General features: G+C 34.3%; 1 protein-coding gene and 1 non-coding gene across 2 annotated transcripts in view; both read right to left on the minus strand.

Moving 5' to 3' along the window:
* NEGR1 (neuronal growth regulator 1) overlaps positions 1-21,512 on the minus strand; it is a 919,240-nt gene that overhangs the window by 691,750 nt on the left and 205,978 nt on the right. The gene's annotated exons all lie outside the window — the stretch shown is intronic.
* LOC126008285 (U6 spliceosomal RNA) lies at positions 1,887-1,993 on the minus strand. The gene has a single exon (XR_007495623.1). It is a non-coding gene; the product is annotated as a U6 spliceosomal RNA (small nuclear RNA).

Consider the following 21,512-nt stretch of genomic DNA (forward strand, 5'->3'; position numbering starts at 1 on the left):
TTGAATTTTCTTTATCTCCACCATACCCTTGTTCCTATTTCTATGAGTGTTGATTATGTTTTAGGTATTTTTTTTTATTTTCTCCGTTACTGGATTTTGATAATATTAAGAGTAGTGAATCCTGCATTCATTTCTACATTCAAATAAATATTAATCAGTATAAATTTACAATGAAAAGGTATTCACAATATGTTTCTTAAGTGAATAAATACAAAAAGGATCTTTTTGAATTTTTTATTGAGTCTGTGTATTTCTGTAACAAATAATCTCATGGAGGGAGAAATATTCCTGCATCTTTATTATAATTAAAGCCATTTGACCTATTAATAGCACAAAATTAATCATCCATGCAAAACATATGTGATAGATTTTCATCTAATTGCAAATAAATTGTTGCTTTTAAATGATAAAACTAGACTGACACAATATTTAAATTAGAACCAGAAGTGTTTATTAGGTATAAAGATAGCTATTAACCATCGTCAATTAATGCATAATATAGTATAAACATATTTTAAATCACATTTTAACTTTTTATATCACAAATATGTCTTTGAGTTTAAAAACAACCCACTTAATCTATTCTTTAAAATTAATTACTAGAAACTATAAGTAAGGTAATTAACATTAAACTAAAGGCCACATATCTTCTCTCCAATTGTATCTGTAATTAGCTAAATTACTTACATAACTAGAAAAAATGAGAAATGTTGAATAATTTAAATACTGAACTTATTTTCAATCATTTTTGCCCTTTAGAAAATTGACTATATTGAACAATATGCTAGCTACATGTTTTGTGTTTAAAATTATTTCTGATATTAACATAAGCTTGCTCTTATAATTGTATTTAACTTTTCTATAACTTACACATAAAATAATTGAAGGTTTTTTCGACATAATTTAATGTATACATATTGAAAATACCATTTATTCTGATAGAAAGCATTGTTCAAGCAATAACAAGAGCATAATGATAAGATGAAAAATCACTAAAACTAAATAAATCAAATATAAAAATAATATTAAAATGATAGAAAGTATTATTAAGAGGGACTTATCGTAAACTGTTCAACATGGAAATATAGCTCAAAGGAATTATATATAATATATCTGGGAAGGAATTAAGAAAAGGAAAAAGAAAAAGAAAGAAAGAAAGAAAGAAAGAAAGAAAGAAAGAAAGAAAGAAAGAAAGAAAGAAAGAAAGAAAGAAAGAAAGAAAGAAAGAAAGAAAGAAAGAAAGAAAGAAAGAAAGAAAGAAAGAAAGAAAGAAAGAAAGAAGGAAAGAAGGAAGGAATGAAGGAAGGAAGGAAGGAAGGAAGGAAGGAAGGAAGGAAGGAAGGAAGGAAGGAAGGGAGAAAGGAAGGAAGGAAGGAAGGGAGAAAGGAAGGAAGGAAGGAAGGGAGAAAGGAAGGAAGAGAGAAAGGATGGAAGATAGAAAGGAAGATAGAAAGAGAGAAAGAGAAGAAAGAAGAAAGAGAAGAAAGAAAGAGAAGAAAGAAAGAAAAGAAAGAAAAAGAAAATGGAGGAAGGAAGGAAGGAAGGAAGGAAGGAAGGAAGGAAGGAAGGAAGGAAGGAAGGAAGGAAGGAAGGAAGGAAGGAAGGAAGGAAGGAAGGAAGGAAGGAAGGAAGGAAGGAAGGAAAGAATATGGTAGAAGAAAATGTCTTCTCTAACCCAGCTCCAAGTTAATCATCAAATCTTTTTCAATGAATTTCATAAATTCATGTAGGGTATGTTTCAGTATATGAATGAAGAGAGGGGCAATTAAAGCAAATGCCCAAACTCAATTGTCAGTGAAAGTCAGGCAGGAACACTCATGTATATGTTTGTCTAGGAAAATGCCTATGGTGAATAGGTAATTAATATTTGTTCTCTTTTTTTTTTTTTAAATATGGAACGCTTCACGAATTTGCGTGTCATCCTTGCGCAGGGGCCATGCTAATCTTCTCTGTATCGTTCCAATTTTAGTATATGTGCTGCCGAAGCGAGCACTTAATATTTGTTCTCAATGGGTGGTGACCACAGGAATCTAGTCTGTTGCTAATATTTGAAAAACAAATCAAAATTTCAATAAACTTTCAATATTTAATTGATGGCAACTAACAAAATAAAAGTAAGAAAACAAAGAAATCCCCAAAAATGTATGCATCGTACAAAGCATACACGTGGTCCACATTATCTGTGACCGAGAAGTTTTTTTAATTTAAAGGGAGAAATTTAGGGGAGTGCAGGGTCAAGAAATGATTAATAGCTATGGAAACCAGCTACTTAAAATACATTGCAGGATGCAAGGTTCAAAAAAGATAAGGTGGATTGTCAAAATAAGTTGAGAAAAAGAGTTAACAACAAAGTTTTGGCATCTGGGAATCTAAAATAGTATGTCACATGCTCAGGCTCTTGCATGGAAAAACTTATCAGGTAAAATTAGAATTGTTATGGAGTACTGGCACATACACTCCCATTTCAAAAATTAAAAAACACCAAAACTTTTAAATAGCTCTTTCAATAAACTATTATCGACAAATTATATTGATACCACACAAATATTTTTTTAAATAATATCTTTTGCACCATGATTGCAAACATGTTTGTAGTTGGGGTTTAGTCTTAAAAAAGAACCCCCCCCCTCTTTCACCAGTGCAACAAAATTATTTTGAAAAGTTAGTCTCTTAATTTTTGTTGCCTCACACTATTATTCACTATTATTCAACATTTACTCATGCACAAAACATCTCTTTACTAATTATTGGAGGGATTTTAAACATTCTTTGATATCCAATCTTTACTACCAAATATGACCTTTCAATATATTATTTTTCTTTTACTGTATATAAAATATAAATGTCATCCCTAATACATATTCTCCCTAAATTAAAATGTTGTATTTTTAAATATAGATTATGAAAATTTAGGACCTACCACCTTAAAAGAGAATAGAAAGTACAAGAAGTGGCATAAAGACTGCAAAAAGACTCAATTCATAGAGGTAAAAATAATCAAATAATAATGTTAACACGTATGGCACTTCTCATCAACAAAGCCTCTTAAGAAGGTTAAGTAAGGGGCCGGGAGGTGGCGCAAGAGGTAAGGTGCCTGCCTTGCCTGCGCTAGCCTTGGACGGACCGAGGTTCGATCCCCCGGTGTCCCATATGGTCCCCCAAGCCAGGAGCGACTTCTGAGCGCATAGCCAGGAGTAACCCCTGAGCGTTACCGGGTGTGGCCCAAAAACCAAAAAAAAAAAAAAAAAAAAAAAAAAAGAAGGTTAAGTAATTAGAAAGATTACACATTCAACATGCTACAAGTGAACGCCATCTTTGGTAAGAAACACAATTTTGGTAAACTATTTGGATGAGATTTTTAATGATGATATAAATTAATGTTTCTCTCTTCTTCATACTTATTTCATATTTCTCAAATGTTCTGTTCACTAATGTCATTTGGATATTTAAGTAAGCTTAATAGTTTAAAGAGTGAGTCTACATTAAATGATACTTAATAATATACAGAAGACTTTTTTATTTATTTTTTGTTTATTTATTACTATTTTTGGTCACACTCTGCAGTGTTCAGGGATTATCCCTGGCTTTTTGGTCAGAAATGTTCCTGGCAGGCTCAGGGAATCATGTAGGATCCCAGGGATCGAACCCTGGTCAGCCACATACAAAGTAAACACCTTATCTGTTATGCTATTGCTCTGGCCCACATCAGCCTTTTAAAAACAAAGCGTTTACTATTTTTAATCAACACAACAGGTAAGCCTTTTCACTATACAGAGAAAATAATGGCCTACTTCTAACATTGTCTTTATCTTTTCCACTGTGATTATATTGTTGACGGCCTTAAATAGTTGATTGTTGGATCATTGGAGACAAAATGCTATGTGTGTATGAAGTTTACTAATAATATGGTGGAAAATTTGTTCTGATATGCAAATTTATATCTTATGCCTTCATTTCAACATTTAGAAATATCAGTATTTATTGGTAAAACTATTTTGAAAACAGAGTGCCATCTTACTCAGAAATGTTAATGCTTATTGCAAAAGCTTAATGATTTTAGAAAATAAATAATATTTAGACATGTTTGCAAATAATGTAAAATATAGTTTGATAAAATCTTTTGAGTCAAATAAAGTTAATATAATGCATATTATTGGCACATTACACTCATTTAGCTTTTGCATATAAAAGATAAAATAGAAAAGGGAATTTAAGCCTCAAGAAAGTCATTTTGAAAATGACTTCTTCATTGCTATTAAATCATTTTGTTTTTCAGTTTCATCATTCCTGAAAATCTGAAGATAATTTTAGGATCATATGATTTTGAATGTATACTTTCCTTCTCATTTGCTCCCTATTTATCATTCTAAATACAATAATAAGTCAGTGAGCTCTTTGAGAGATTTGATTATGTATATGGTATTTGAATCTCTCTCAGTTCTAAAGAGAACAATGATATATGATAATCTCATAATATCTCTTTATGTTCTGACTTTAGTCATTAATCAACTATTAAGGAGTTAATAAAATATATTTTTCTATTTCTATTTGTTTATATTAGGGGAGAGGTTTGATGAAGAAACTTTAATCTGGCACATATCCAAAAGAAAATAAGAGATTTATTTACATTCCACTTATTAAAAAACAATCTGGTAGTTCACGCTGTGTTACTTTGTTAGCTGGCACCTAGAAGTTCAAAAGGATTCTTGAATAAGCGCGGGTAAGAATATAAGATAACAGCTATTTATTCAAATTCTCAGTATTTTCAGTGCTCTTCCAGATTCTATGGTAGAAATTTAAATAAGATTAATGTATCTAATAAGTAGAGTTCTTGATGGAATTATACTTATTTACTTCAGAAGTTCATCTAAGAGATGGGAATATCATTAGATCTTCTGTAAGTTACTATTTTAAGAAAGAAATGTCTCTTTTTGCCTCTACTATTTCCCTGATCTACGTCCTTTGATTACATTTAATAGACAAATAGGAGCAGTCTTACATTTCAGTGAATTAGTTCCTTTTCACTACGCAAAAAAATATCTAAAATAAGGAGTAACGGAACTTCAAAGTTTGTTCTTAATTTTATTTGTGCCGTGATTTCATTGCTCAACACCTAAGATGTCTAATTATTATTCTTACTTTCTCTGGCTTGAAATTGCAAGCATTTTGTTGTTGTTGTTGTTGTTGATTTGGTTTTGGGGCAACACTTGGGGGTACTCAGATGTTACTCCTGGCTCTGCACTCAGAAATTGCTCCTGGTAGGCTGTGGGGACCATATGGGGTGCCCGGGATTGAATCCAGGTCAATCCAAGTTCTGCCACCAGCTAGGTAAATGCTGTACCGCTGTGCTATTGCTCTGGTACCCCGAAACTGCAAAGGTTTTTGTTTTTATTTTTCTATATTCACATAGATAAGTCCATTCTACCATATCCTTTAGCTCTGGATATATACTTTCTTTGTACTGAAGCAAAGCCAGTTTTCTTTGCTGTGCAGTCTCAAATCCTAGATCAGAATTTCTAACATAACATCCTTTCTCCCTATTCTCAAGTTCTCCTCTTCCCTACTACTGAAATTCCTGGAAGCAGTAGCTTATTAGTTCTCTAAGCACTGAGTATTATTTCTGCATATATTGTTAATATTTGGAGGAAGATGTTAACAATATGAAGAAATAAATAATTTACAGAAGTTGAAAAATTTTTACCACAGATTAACATTAGTAAGAAAGTAAACCCAATTAAATTCATATTGGACATTAGGCAAGATACATTAAATTTAACTAGTTTTTATGTATTTTTCTTTCCTCCCTCCCCCTCTCTCCCTCCTTCCCTCTTTCCCTCCTTCTCTCACTTCTTCCATTCCTTCCCTCTTCCCTTTCTCCTTTCTCCATCCTTCCATCCTTTCATCTCTCCTCTCATTTCCTTGGCCCCTCCCTCCCTTCTTTTTATCCTTCTTTCCTCCTGCCTTTATATCTTCCCACCCTCCCTTCCTTTCCTTTCTTCATTTCTCCACCTCCTTCTTTCCATCCTTTCTTTCCCCATACCTAACTACTATTTATTTTATTTTTATTGGTACTATAATTTAATCCAGTGTCTTATATATGAAAGTTAAGTGCTTAAACACAGAGCTGCATACACCTTCAAGTCCTATTTAACTCTATACTTTATACTGATAATGTTCCATTATCAGAGTTTTCTATTTTCTATTTACAAGTAAAAAAAAACAGCTACACATTCATTTACGTAGATCAAATGTCTTTATTTTTAATTTTTTATCACTAGATATAAAATAATATCTTCTGAATATCAGGAACTTGAAGCATTATTATTTCTTCACTATCTTTAATAGAAACCTAATCATCATATTCTGTATTAGCTTGGTTTGCCAAATTGATATCATAGATGGTGGCTTAAACAATAGACATTTCTTTTCACCTTTCTGGCTTCTGAATTCTCAGATTAATGTGATGGTTGGGTCAGTATGAATGAAAGCTCTCTCTATTGGGACAAAGACAATAGCATTCCTTTGGATTGAGTACCTGGTAAAAAAGACAGAAAGGAGAATGGTCTGGTGTCTCCTCCTTTCTTTCAAAGACTGTATTCATAATTGTTCCTCAAAGGCCCTATTTTATTGGGAATCCTTGTTTAATATGTGAATTGAAGAAATATAAAACATAGTGTGTCAGAGAAAATATGTTCTCTCCTCGCATACACACTTGTATACATGTATATTTTCTCCTGCATGTTTCTTTGACTGAATTAAATATATCTGAACACTACTAAAAAGGACAAGCTTTCATTTTTACAAAATATATTGCTTTGGATTTCAAGATTTGAGCATTACTGCACTTGAAATTTCACTAAATTGGCAAAAATAAATGGATCTTTGCATATGTTTCAGTCTAGTAATTTGGAGATAAATGGGGGAATCATCTAAAAAGAAGTGTGCACAATACTTTTTTCATCTGAAAGTGACAAAAATAAAGGTACCTGGAAAAGAATGTGAGAAGAAAGAATTCCTTTCTATCTCTAGTATCAGAACTCAAATCATTATTCCTTTAGATTTCATGACATCTGATTGGTATCTGGTTAGTAAAAGTTAGCATACAAGAGCTATGGGTTATATATAAAGTTTGTGAGAATTCAAGTGTCATATACATCGAATAAATATAGAAAATTTTGCAATATAGTTACAAGTTAAAATGAAATGGTGGTTTTGACTTTGTCCATTTTAATTTGTGTTTCTGATAGTGACTAGGATTCAAGTTATATCATACCAATATTTTTGGGTGAGCTAGGCATCTGCTCTAGCTGTCTCTTTAGTTTTGTGTTATTAAGTAGGCACATGTTTCATTTATGCAAGACAAGCTTTACACTGTAGTGTCACTGCCTAGCTACTTCTCTGACAAAAATCTATGTATCTTTTAAATTACACATATAATTGTTTTGTGTTTTGGTGCCTAATTTCTCTCCTTAAAATGCATGAAAAGAATTAAAATGTTCAAATTGTTCTCTCTAATTCCTTTCATGCACTTTTGTGGGGGAATTAACCTCCACACTCTAAAATGATTATGCATGTAATATTAAAAATGGAACATCTCATTTCCTTTTTATTTCTATTGTGGGTATTGTAAACACCAGAGGTAGCTAATGAAGACCTTATTTTTACAACATCACAAAATGAAAAAGGCACAATGGAACTACAAGTAGAAGCTTGTCTCTTAGATTGGTCCCCGGGTTGACTATTATACATTGATTTCCCTCCCCACATTTTCTTGTCACCATTCTCTTACTTTGAGTGAATTTAATATAACAAGGTGTCAACAAAGCAATTGCATAGAGGCCAGCATCATATGTCTTGAGTCTTTTTTATTAAGAGCCTTTGTTTTCTAGATTTAGGCCATAGGTGATTCTGTATATATAAAGTTAATACATTCTACATATGATTTAAAGAAACAACCATTGGCTTAATAACCACTAACATTCAAATCCTTTCCTTTGTTTTATACCTCCTTTTCCTATATACACATATGCCAAACATTCAGTAGGAAATTGGGAGGATATTGGGCTAAAAATTTCTTTGCTCTAACTGGTCAAATTGTGGTTTATCAGATGTAGATATTCTTTCAAAAATAAGCTGAGCTTTTGATTGAACTTTATAAGTGTTAATAATGTGAAGTTTAAAAAGAGATTTTTAACACTGTTGACTTTAGTTCTCTAAGATTAATTATAATTACATACCAACACACATGTAATCACAGATGTAAACTTGTGAACATTTTTGCAATGATGCGTGATTTTAATAATTTGAGTTTATGCTATTTTTGTTTGGTTTGTGATTGGAGCCAAAACTCAGGCTTAGGGTTAAAGAATAACTGTTTGGGGGCAGGTGAGATGGCGCTAGAGGTAAGGTGTCTGCCTTGCAAATGCTAGCCAAGGAAGGACTGTGGTTTGATCCCCTAGCGTCCCAAATGGTCCCCCCAAGCCAGGGGCAATTTCTGAGCGCTTAGCCGGGAGTTACTCCTGAGCATCAAATGGGTGTGCCCCCCCAAAAAAGAATAACTGTTTCCTCTGCCATTGACTTTTGTTTTCGTTTTTGTTTTTTTTTGGGGGGGCCACACACGTTTGATGCTCAGGGGTTACTCCCGGCTGTGCACTCAGAAATTGCCCCTGGCTTGGGGGGACCATATGGGATGGGGGGTGGGGAATCGAACGCGGTCCTTCCTTGCAAGCCCTAGCGCCACCTCACCTCTAGCGCCACCTCACCGGCCCCCAAAAATCTTTGTTCTTTTTTGGTTTTTGGGTCACACCCTGCAGCGCTCAGGGGTTACTCCTGGCTCTATGCTCAGAAATCGCTCCTGGCAGGCTCGGGGGACCAAATGGAATGCCGGGATTTGAACCACTGTCGTTCTGCGTCTAAGGCAAACGCTTTACCACTGTGCTATTTCTCCGGCGACATTGATATTTTTTTTACTGGTGCTGTAAGGGGAAGCCACATGATTTAAGAACCAAACCTGGGCCCCTTGCACACAAAGTGCACTCAATCCATTGAGTTCAATCTCTGGACCTGTATTGATTTTTTAGGTTTGGGTACCAAACTTGTGTCAGGAGATAGTCTCAGCTCAGCTCAATGCTTTGGGATCATTCCCAGAAGTGTCCAAATTTTAAAAACCATATATTACTGGGGATCTAATCAACAGCTACCAAATGCAAAGAAAATGCTTCAGTCTTTTGTGGAATCTCAATGCCCAGTTCGAAGAATAATACATTAATACTACTGGTAATACATACAAGTGACAAATCAAAACAGAGAAACTTTATCCTTTCTCTCTGATTTGTACCGATCTTAAACTGAATTCTCAATTTTTGTTTACTGCAAAAATACCCATGATATTTTTCAATAGACACATTAAATAAATACTTTATCAAGTTCTTATAATAAATGATGTAAATTAAACCATAAACTATACTTTAGGTAATTTTACGAATAGCAAACAACAAACTTGGACAATAGAAAATGTCTCTCCTTTGCTTGGACTATTTATCTTGCTTAGCAAATAAAACCAGTGTTCCTTCCATGCTAGTGCCTTAAAGGTTTAAGATTTCAATGAGATTTAGATGGAAACTCACACATTAAAGAATCCATCTGTATTCCTCTGACAAAGTAATTGGCTGGAAAAATTATAATAAAATTTTCATAAAGTTCATATTCATGAAGTAGTAAGAATTGCTTTTAGGAAATTATGATATTAATAATTTATACTCATGTCAATAGCATTTCCAAAATAACTCGAAAGATCTCTACTTTGAATTTTCTGAGTCTACTTTGGCTTATTTTCCACACACAAAATAGTTAAATATACTGAGACACACTGAAATCTAGATACAGTTTATTCATTTAAGAAGATAGCTCCTTGTTTAATTAGAGATTTATCATCTAAACTAGCCCTACTATTGCTCTGAATTCGTTTTCCAGGGTTTGCGGAATTAAAGATGGTATAAATTGATGAACCTTAGCTGTATTTCCCCCTGAAGGGTACAAACTTTTATTACATTTCAGATGCAAAACACAATTAGCCTCTAACCTAACCATGTTAATCTTTTTGAGTTAAGCTTATGTGTTTCTGCTTGTCTAGAAACTTTTAATGAAAGATCTATGTCTTTTACAGCCAATTTTAATAACCTCTTTATTTGCATCCCTGCCCTTGTTTAGAGGAGGAGTTAATACGATAAGCTACTGGATTATAGAACATTCTTTTAGAAATGAGGACAAATAAAATTCTGTGACATTAAATTGAAGCAGCTCTCAGCAGGAGATGGACATCACAATAAACACAATCCTATTTCTTAACTTTCCCATGTAATTAACCAAGATGGAGAGTGGATATAGCAATGTCATGTGATATGTTCTGTTCTTTAGGCTTCTGACTCCTGAGCAGTAAGCAAGACCATTTTAACATACTCTATTAAAATAATTTATTCACTTTTTGAATAAATAGTTCTTTAAAGAGAAGCAATTTTCCCTCTCTGAAGAATAGTTGTAACTAATCTCAACACTTTCCATAGCACAGTTTCATTAGTAGCAGTGTTGAAATAGTTCTTCAAGATGTAGTGGAAAAATTGTGTATCCAAGTTGTGTGCCATTTCAAAGGAATTTATTTTGTAAATTGAATTAGGGTGCCATAAAATACACAAATTTTCAATACACGATCATTATTATATATTTTGACAAATATTTCCATTTTTATTAGTTATATAATAGTGATATTCCTTTAGATAGATAGATAGATAGATAGATAGATAGATAGATAGATAGATAGATAGATAGATAGATAGATAGATAGATTTGTCTAACTAAACATATCTCACACACTGAGTGAAGCTGAAATCATAAATGCATAAGTATTTTTTAACACACACATCACTGAATAAGACATAAATAAGAATAACTTAAAAATAAAATTGGAGGTGGGATGACAATACTTGTCTGTAATGATGGCTCTGGCTCAAGGATCAATCATAGTAATACTAGTTGAACCATATGTGGAGACTGAATCAGATAGATGTTGCCACTTGTGAGGCAAATGACTAAACCTCTCTAATGTTTCTTGTGCTTTTAGGAAAGGTTCACACCATTGGTTTTATACAAGAACTAGCTCAGTTATCTATATTTAATACAAATAGTTTATCTTTCATGATATTAATCAATGAATATGATACAGTCAAAAAATTATATTTATAAAGTAAAAGCTATACCACTTGGCCAGTGAATTGTGAGCAAACCCTATCCTTTCCCCTATTAAGATTACTTAGTAAATGCTTGTTCTGGTCTCCTTGCTTGCAGCCTTCTTCTAGGACAATCCAAAACTCCATGTTAGTACAAACACTGCTGAGGAATATAATTGTCTGCAACATGGCTTTATCCTTTTCTTTTAAAGACCCTTTATACAGATAATTTATCATAGCTTCAAGAGTAAAAATTCTAGGGGTCAAAGACATTGCATAGTAGGTAAGGCACTTGCCTTGAACACACTGACCCAGGTTTGATCCTGTCCTCCTATATAATTCCCTGAGCCTGTTAGGAGTGATTCCTGCATACGAGTCCAACTATAATACATGAGCATTGTTGCACTGGGCCCAGAAACCAAAATTAAAATAAAAAAAGAATAGACTCAGCAACTTAGCATATCATTCAATTTCTTTACCAAATGTGTTCTGACTCTAAATGAAATATACTTTTAATATGCATAAAATAGTGTTTTTAGGAATTATGAGTTCATCTTTACTTTGGTCTTTGCTTATTATTCTGTTTCTTTTGTCTACAAACTCTTTCAATATACATAAAATGGCACAGCCAAGAATTATGAATTTGGCTTTTTGTTTTTATTATTGTTCCTTAGTGTACAAAATGTTTCTCAATTTCCAACATCCTATGTTTACTTGGAAAACCCAATACTAATATTATACTTTCTCTAAAACCATCTGGGTTCTGGACCCATCACGGTGACCTTAATCACTGCTTATTTTTAAAGACTATAATATTGACTGTATTTTAACATGGCATAATTTACTTAATATGTTTACTTAGTCTTAGATCTTTTGTTTGTTTGTTTTGGGGCCATGCCTGCTGGTGCTCAGGTATTAATCCTGGCTCCATATTTAGGGATGACTCCTAATAGTTGTCCAGGGATCTAACCCAAATTGGTATGTACGAGTCAAGCACCTTATTCACTGTATTATCTCTAAATTATTTATTTTTCTCTCTTTTGAGAAGAAAAAAAGTTTTCTTACTAATTTTTAAATGTTATTTTTTAGAATAGTGTAAATACAGAGAATTAATTTAATTAATATAAATAGACTAGAAAATTAAATGGTTACAAAGGACTTTAGGGACATACATATTTACCTACTGACTAATCTGATCAATTCCCAATAGACATGTATAACTTCTTATAGATTTCACTTCCTGTGAAGAAACAGAAGTCTTTCCACTTGTCTCAGTAGTATTTTACAAATAGCTTTCTAATTTAAAAAAAATTCAGAAGAATTTTCTTTTCTTTTCTTTTCTTTTTTTTTTTTTTTTTTTTGGTTTTTGGGTCACATCCAGCAGTGCTCAGGGGTTACTCCTGGCTCTGTGCTTAGAAATCCCTTGGCAGGCATGGGGACCATATGGGATGTCAGGATTCGAACAACCGACCTTCCGCATGCAAGGCAAACTTTTGCCTTACCTCCATGCTACCTCTCCAGCCCCTAATCTTTTTCTTTTTTTTTCAGAAGAATTTTCTAATGGCTGTTACAGGAGCTAACTAGTCAACTCAATTGAATATGGTAGTCACTGATTTAGGTGGTATACTTTTTCCCAAGGAATTTGCTCTGAACAAAATAAACCTGTCCTCCATAAAGCCTTAGTAATAGATTCAAATGGATTGTTATTTCAGAAAGACTCTCTTTTATTTCTTCCCTAATCTGTTCAAAGGGACACCATGAGTATATAAACTGAGTGAAATACTATTAACAAATGGTATAAATATTAATGGGAAGAAAGACAATAAAGAATTTCTATTTGTTGTACTTTATAAAGATTCATTTATTTTGGAAATCTTTACTAAATGAGGAGATAACACTTATCTTTAAACAAATCAGCTCAATATAGCTTTAAATTATTCATGATCTTAGATCAACAAAAGATTATTTTATACAATAAATTTATGTGTTTAAACTAAATATTCACCTTGAAAAATCTATCATACTCATGGTATAATAGATAATGTTCTTTACATATAGATTCCTCCATCTTGTAAAATGTTCCAAGATAAGGGCTAGTACTGAAAATTAATTGATTTATTTGTTGTCATAACTAATATATGATGGAGTCAGAATCAGAACTTTAGTCTCAAATTTATTTTCAATTTTATTTTATTGAAACCATGTGGTTTACAAGGTCCTTCATAGTTGGGTTTCAGACATAGTGAATTCGGGCCAATCCAATCCCTGAAGTTGATCTCCTCTATCATTCTCCCAGAATATGCTTCTTAGCACCACCCTTTGCCCCCAAGCCTGCCTTTATAATAGGTTCATTTACAATTTAGATCCTTAGAGTTTGGGTCTTTTGATTCCATTGTTATTGGTTTTGACTTGGGTATTTAGTTCTATCCTTTTTTTTGTTTTGTTTTGTTTTTGTTTTTTGGCCTGGAAGACAATGATGTATAAGTGAGCTCTGTTATAAAGATGCAAAATATTGAATAAGTATTGTGGATACAATTTCATGATAGAGCACTTGTTTTGAATGGCTGAGGCTCTGGGTTCCTTTCCCAATAGTTAAAAAAACGTTGATTATATATTTTAGTAGATCTGTCTGATGCAACATCCCTAAAGTAGAATCCAGAGAGCATCTCACCATGTTATGAACACAATTTGAATTGTGACTGATAACCTACAATGGGACAACTAGCAACAAAGCCATGATTTCAGCATTGATTACATTTCTTATGTGCTGCTCCCAACACCTATATTCACAGATTCTCCAAGATGCAGTTTGCCATGTGCTAAAGTTAATGCAGTTTTTTGATAGCTACTATCCTATAAAAGAATGCCCAGTGATGAGATGGCTTTACTTCAGCTTAAAGAATAATTGCAGCCTAAAATTTCATTCTAAAAGATTTATACATTTTTATAGGGGACAAATTTCTTTCTTCTTGTATTTTTTATTCAAAATGATGCTTGCCAAGAGAAACAAGCTTTTAGTTAGAATCAGAAAAGGGGTGAGTAATTAACTCCGTGTCATTATTCTGTAGAAAGAAGAAGCCTTTCTCACAAATCAAATTGCCCTTCTGGAAACTCAGAAAGAACATTTCCACTTTGCCTTTTTTTTTTCTCTTTAGTTATTAAAATAAGCTCTGCAATATACAGAAACCAGACACAGTTACCTAAAGAAAAGAAACCCTCTAATCCTCTCTCCAGGCATGGAGAGTAGCTGAAGTTCTTTTACTGCTGCAGCTTTGTTAGTGCCCCAATAACTGAAGTAAGATAAACTCTGACTGAACAAGCAATATGTTGATAGTGTCTGTGCAAAGGTTCCTGTGGTTCGACCAGCTGCGATCAAACTAGAACATCGTGGCCCTGAGCAGCATAGCTTCCATTATTCTGACCCTATTCTTTCATCAACAGTCTTTCTTGTCAATTCGTGATACATTTTGTTTAAATGTCTGCCAAGTACATGCTTTTTAACAGGATCAGTGTTGCCAAAGACTTATTCTACAAATATATTATATTTTAATCATCTTGAATAAAATCCACAATTATTCCTATAATTATTGCCACAAAATTTTATACCTGACATTTTAATGATTCTTTCAAGATCTCAAAGCACTTTTATATCTTTCATATTGTATTTTCACAGTAACAATTTTATCATACATGGACTTTTTCCTTGTTACATTCCCATAAATGAAGAAATTAAGCACATTGTTTGGTCTAAAGTCCTGAAACGTAATTTCAGTATCTGATTATGAGTTACCACTACCTTAAGATCTTGTATTATATTATTATCAGTAAATAATTTATGAGTCAAAGAAGGGTCAGAGTTGTATGGATTCTACTAATGCTATTGAATTACTTTCTTCTCTCATCAAATTATATTTTCTTGGAGATTCATCTTCTACATACCCATCTTAATGAATGAGCATGATTGATTAACTTTTGATTTGTTGATCACAATACAATTATTATTATTATTTATTTATTTTTTTTTTTTTGGTTTTTGGGCTACAGCCAGTTTCACTCAGAGGTTACTCTTGCCTCTGCACTCAGAAATCACTCCTGGTAGGCTCAAGAGACCATATGAAATGTTGGGAATCCAACCTGGGTCTGTCCCGGGTTGGCCACCTGCAAGGCAAACATCCTCCTACTGTGCTATCTTTTCGGTCTCACAATACAATTGTTACTTAACCATTATTTTTCAACAGATTGAGTCACAGCACATTTGGCATTGTCCATTGTATAAAGACAATTTAGATAAAATTAATCTGTAAATAGCAATATACAGAATTGGTTGGAGAGCTAGACCTTCATTTTTGTCCTAATATAAAATTGTCCCTATAGATTATAGTTAAAGATCAGTTGTAGATTTGATTATTATTGTTTAGATTTGACTGAATAAAAAAATAAGCTGGGGGTCAGAGAGACAGCACAGTGAGTAAAATGCTTTCCTTACATGGAACTGACCTGGTTTATTTCCAGAATCACATTATAGACCCCCCACCCCCTGGGCCATCTGTGTGATCTCTGAGAGAAGAATCAGAAATGTGCCCTCAGCAATGTATGGTGTGGCTACAAAATAAACAGAGTAAAATGGTAACTTGAAGGGGTCTTATAATAAAAAGAAATAGAGGAGCAGAAAAAAAAGCGAGAGTGAGAGAGAGAGAAAAAGAGAGAGAGAGAAGGCAAGAGAGAGAAAAGGGAGAGAGGATAAGAGGGAGCAAAATGCTTTCCACAAAGGCAGGCATGGGGGAGATGCGGAGAAACTGGGACATTGGTGGTGGGAAAAATTTATGGGTGAAGGGTGGCATACATTATAAGAATGAAACAAATTATGAACAACTTTGTAATCACAGTACTTAAACTAAAAAAAAAAACAAGAATTTTATCACATTTAAACATAAAAGAGATCAAGAAATTCTTTCAAATTCTCAGACATAAATGTTGAAACTGGCCATCAATTCTAAAAACTTAATTTAGATCCTTGAACTAAACAATAATGACCAGTGGTATAGAAAACCAGGTGAGTGATTGCTTTCAGACAGTTGACCAGGGTACAGTCTCCAGCACCCAAAATTGTCCTTGATACTTCAACACATAGTAGGGTTAAGCCCTGAGCACTTCCTGATTTGGTCCCTAAACCAAATAACTACATTGTAATTGAAATAACAGTACAGAAGGAAAGCCATTCACCTTGCATGAGACCAACACAAGTTTGATCTTTAGCATCTTAAAAGTTCTCCTCTACCCAACTAGAATTCTTCAGTTCAGAAATAAGAGCAACACCCTAATATTTTCAAGTATGTTCCATACTTCCAATAATAAAATAAGGAGAATTAAAAGTAAGCTCATGTGGTCACAAACCAAACCAAACCACAACAAAATATAACTCAACCACTTCTCATTAGGATTCCTTTTTATTTGAACATGGGATGCTAGCAAAATAATTTTAAAAAATAAGGTGTAAATAGAAAAAAAAGAAAAAAGAATAGAAAAAGGCTTACATTTTTTTAAAATTATCTTTATTTAAACACCATGATTACAAATATAATTGTACTTGTATGATTACAGTCATGTAAAGAACACCCCCTTCACCAGTGCAGGATTCCCACCACCAATTTCCCAGATCTATCTACTCCCCACCCCACCCACACCTGTACTCGAGACAGACTTTCTTTTTCCCTCATTCATTCACATTGTTATGATAGTTTTCAGTGTAGTTATTTCTCTAACTGCACTTATCATTCTATGTGGTGAGCTTCATGTCATTAGCTGCACCTACATGGGAGGATGGGGGGAAGTAAGGGTTGGGACTGAGGCAGTAAAATATTAGAAATGAGCTTTGTAGGACAGTATCAAGGTCCCAATACAAGATGGATATTATAGATATATAGAATATATACACACAATAATATCAATATGAAAAAAAAGAGAAAAATTTTCCACTGACTGTCCCAATATAGACCAGTGCTAGAACAGCCTGCCCTCCTCCCAGAGTGCATTCCCATTAGTGTAGGGAGAGATAGGGGGAAGGCCTGTGGACCCCTATAGAGTCCACCTAGACCAGTGTCCAGGGAAAGACTGAAGTCCAGGGGAGAAAAACCCTATTCCTGGCAAGGGCTGGTCTCCAGAATCAAGGACAAAATCGGAAGCCAGATGTCTGCCCGCCCTCCTCCCCATGCACCTCCCCACTGGAGTACGGAGGGAGGGGGGAACCTTAGGACCACTAAGAGTCCACCTGAACCCACTTCTGGCCATCTGAGCTGGCACCCAGGAAAGGCCTGGAGTCAGGGAAAAAAGACAAGGACGGCTGGGGGCCTGCCAAGCCTCCCAGCATTCCCCAGGCTAGGGAGAAAGGTTCTGGTATAGGGTCTCCCCCAACCCCATATCTGGCAAGAGCTGGTCTCCAGAATCAAAGAGGAAACCGGAAGCCAGATGTCTGCCCGCCCTCCTCCCCATGCACCTCCCCCCTGGAGTATGGAGGGAGGGGGGAACCTGAGGACCACTAAGAGTCCACCTGAACCCACTTCTGGCCATCTGGGCTGGCACCCAGGGAAGAAAAGGCTTACTTTTGCCTGCATACCCTAAACAGGGAAAAATAGTCATGACAGCCTGAAACTTAGATTAAATCTTAACTTACAGACTAAGGAGAAAATATAAATGAGACTATTAAAGATTCAATTATAACCATCACCTGGCCCACTCCTTAACACTCCATTAATATACTCATAAATTTAAGTTCTATCACCTTCCCATGCCAGGGAGAGAGGGATAGTACAACAGGCAGGCGGCAGGAAAGGTGAAGATAAAATAAAGCCACGTGGGTGGGACCTTAAAAAAACAGCGCTGGTCTCCTCAGAAGAGGATGTAAGTTTTAGCTCAAAAAGAAAGGCCATATTGAGGATAGAGATGACTCAGGGTAAAGAGCTCAGAAAAATTTAACCTTGCTTAACTTCTACTCTCCAGAATCTTGGGAAAATTAATTTTCTATTTAAGCCACTAAATCTGTGGTATTGTATTAAGTCCATTCAATTTAAATATACTAAAAAAAAAACCTCATGGTATAAATTTAATAATTAAAGAACAGTTATAGAAAAGAAACTCTGAAGAAAATCAACTATCTGTTACCTGAAACATTTCTAGAGTAGGAGATTATGCATTTTTTTACATACACTTAGAACTGGTCAAATATTTCCGATAGGGTTCATATGTGATTGCACATGCATTGATTTACCTTATATTTATCTCATACCTGATGCACTGTACTAGTTAAGATAGAAAAAACTACCTTTCTAACTGTAGTAACATTTGATGACAAAATAGCAAGTTCTGCAAACATGAGAAAGATCGATTTGATTTGTAAACCAAATTACATACCTTTTAATTTTAAGATCCTAACTCAACTCATGAATCTTTCATGCTTGGTAATACCCTGTACATTAGAGATTTAAATTGTGTTGTGGTGTAACAGTGTCTGTATATTTTCAATTTCCATTACCCTTAATGACTGTTCTGCTCAAACTGGTTTGTAAAAAGTTCAGGGTGTGAAATACATTTTTATTTTATTCAAAGATGAGATTCATCATGTCATACCTCAAGCACCAAACAGAAGATAAAATGCATATTTTAACACCATAACCATTTCTTACTGTGAAAAAAACGGAATAGATGTCTACTCCAATTTCAGGAAGTACAACTTATTTAATTTGTAAAACTTTGAAGATGAGGTACTATAATTTACAGACAATTTACCTTTTTCCAAATCCTTCTAGAACTGTAGTTTTACACTGACTGATTTTCTAATCTATGCTTTAGCTTGTCAATTTTGTTGTCCACTTTAACAGAAAACATAGCTACCGATGCATAATAATATCAAGTTTTTGGATATGAATAGGAACTACCTTTTAGGAGAAAAAAAGATGTACTGTACTTAAAAATATATTATTTGAATTAAAGTGTTTAACAAATTTATATTCTACCTAAACTGAGAATAAATGGCTCAGAGCTATTTTTTCAATTTAGTTGATATGAGTATACAATTTCCATTGAAGAAATTTTATTCATTATAAACTATTGTATGGAAAATTTATTTTAGCAGGTACTAAAGTATCTTGGTAATTATACCTATAAACTATATAGGTTTGACATTAAATTATGAGATACTCATTGGCAAGTTTTTCTTAGAATCTTAGATACAGAAATGTATAGGAAAAAAAAAAAGCACTATAAGGAACAGTATTATTGCCTCCTAAAAACTAGATTTAAATTCAAAGTACAATTAGGGGCCTGAGAGATAACACGGAGGTAAGGCATTTGCCTTTCATGCAGAAGGTTAGTGGTTTGAATCCTGGCATCCCATATGGCCCCCTGATTCTGCCAGGAACGATTTCTGAGCATAGAGCCAGGAGTAACCCTTGAGTGCTGCCGGGTGTGACCCAAAAACCAAAAAATAAACAAATAAAAGTACATTTAGAAATTCATTAATCATAATTAATGCACTGTATCTTGTGGGTGTGCAAATGAGTTGTTCATTAGAATGAAGATAGTTTATCATTTTAAATGTGCACTTATGCAGCATTTTTAATAAAATTTTTATTTAAGCACCATGATTACAAGCATGATTGTTTTTTTTTCGTTTTTTTTTGTTTTTGTTTTTTTTGGTTTTTGGTTTTTGTGTCACACCTGGCGGTCCTCAGGGGTTACTCCTGGCTGTCTGCTCAGAAATAGCTCCTGGCAGGTATGGGGGACCATGTGGGACACCGGGATTCGAACCAACCACCTTTGGTCCTGGATCAGTGGCTTGCAAGGCAAAATCCGCTGTGCTATCTCTCCAGGCCCACAAGCATGATTGTTACAGTCATAAACAGAATAGTCCCCTTCACCAGTGCAACATTCCCACCACCAATGTCCCCTCTCCTCTCCCACCCATGCCTGTATTTGAGATAGGTATTCATTCTACTTCTCTCATTCTTTAACATTGCTAGTTGTTAGTGTAGTTATTTCCCTAACAGCATTCACCACTGTGTGGTGAGCTTCAAATTGTGAGTTGGTTCTTCTGACTCTTCAGGCCCTTAACTCTATTGTCTCTGGGCCTTATTACAATAATGTCTTTAATTTTTTTTAAAACCCATAGATGAGTGAGACTATTCTCTATCTCTCTCCCTCTGACATATATCACTCAGTATAATAGATTTCATGTACATCCATGGATAGGAAAATTTCATGATTTCATCTCTCCTGATGGCTGCATAATATTCCATTGTGTATATGTACCACAGTTTCTTTAGTCTTTCATCTGTTGAGGGGCATCTTGGATGTTTCCAGAGTCTGACTATTGTAAATAGTGCTGTAATGAATATAAGTGTGAGGAAGGGATTTTGAATATCCCTAGGAGTGGAATATCTGGATCATATGGGAGCTCAATTTCCAGTTTTTTTTTTTTTTAGGAATCTCCATATTGTTTTTCATAAAGGCTGAAGTAGACTGCATTTCCCACAACAGTGAATCAGAGTTCCTTTTTCTCCACATCCCTGACAGCACTGATTGTTCTTGTTCTTTGTAATATGTGCCAGTCTCTGTGGTGTGAGATGGTACCTTGTTATTTTGATTTGCATCTCCCTGATGATTAGTAATATGGAGCATTTTTTAATATGTCTTTTGCCATTTGTATTTCTTTATTTTGGAACACTTTGGTTTTGTTCTTCAGGGCACACCTAGCAGTGCTTAAGGTTTACTTCTAGGGGCCAGAGAGATAGCATAGAGTTAGGGCATTTGCCTTTCATGCAGAAAGTCATTGGTTCGAATCCCGGCATCCCATATAGTCGTCTGAGCCTGCCAGAAACAATTTCTGAGTGTGGAGCCAAAAGTAACCCCTGAGCGCTGCCGGGTGTGACCCAAAAACCAAAAAAAAAAAAAAAAAAAAAAAAGAAAAGAAAAAAAAAAGGTTTACTTCTAGCTTATTCTTAGGGAACACTCCTGGAAGTGAGTAGAGGAATCAATATAAGTGGTGACAGATTTGAAGTAGGGTTATCAATAGCAAAGCAGGCACCTTAATCTCTTTACTCTCTCTCTCAAACTTTCCTATTGTGTTTTTATTTTGCTTATGAGCCAGATCTAGGCCTTATTTTTCAAAATTCATTTTTTGTTTTTTTTATTCATATGTTATTACTCCTGCAGTACAGTTATCTAGCTGCTGTATTAAATCTCACACTCACCATTACACTCTTAAAAGTTTGTGGAAGGCAATACTACTACTTCTTA

This window comes from Suncus etruscus, chromosome 4, assembly GCF_024139225.1.
Source record: "Suncus etruscus isolate mSunEtr1 chromosome 4, mSunEtr1.pri.cur, whole genome shotgun sequence".
In the NCBI taxonomy this organism is placed as follows: Eukaryota; Metazoa; Chordata; class Mammalia; order Eulipotyphla; family Soricidae; genus Suncus; species Suncus etruscus.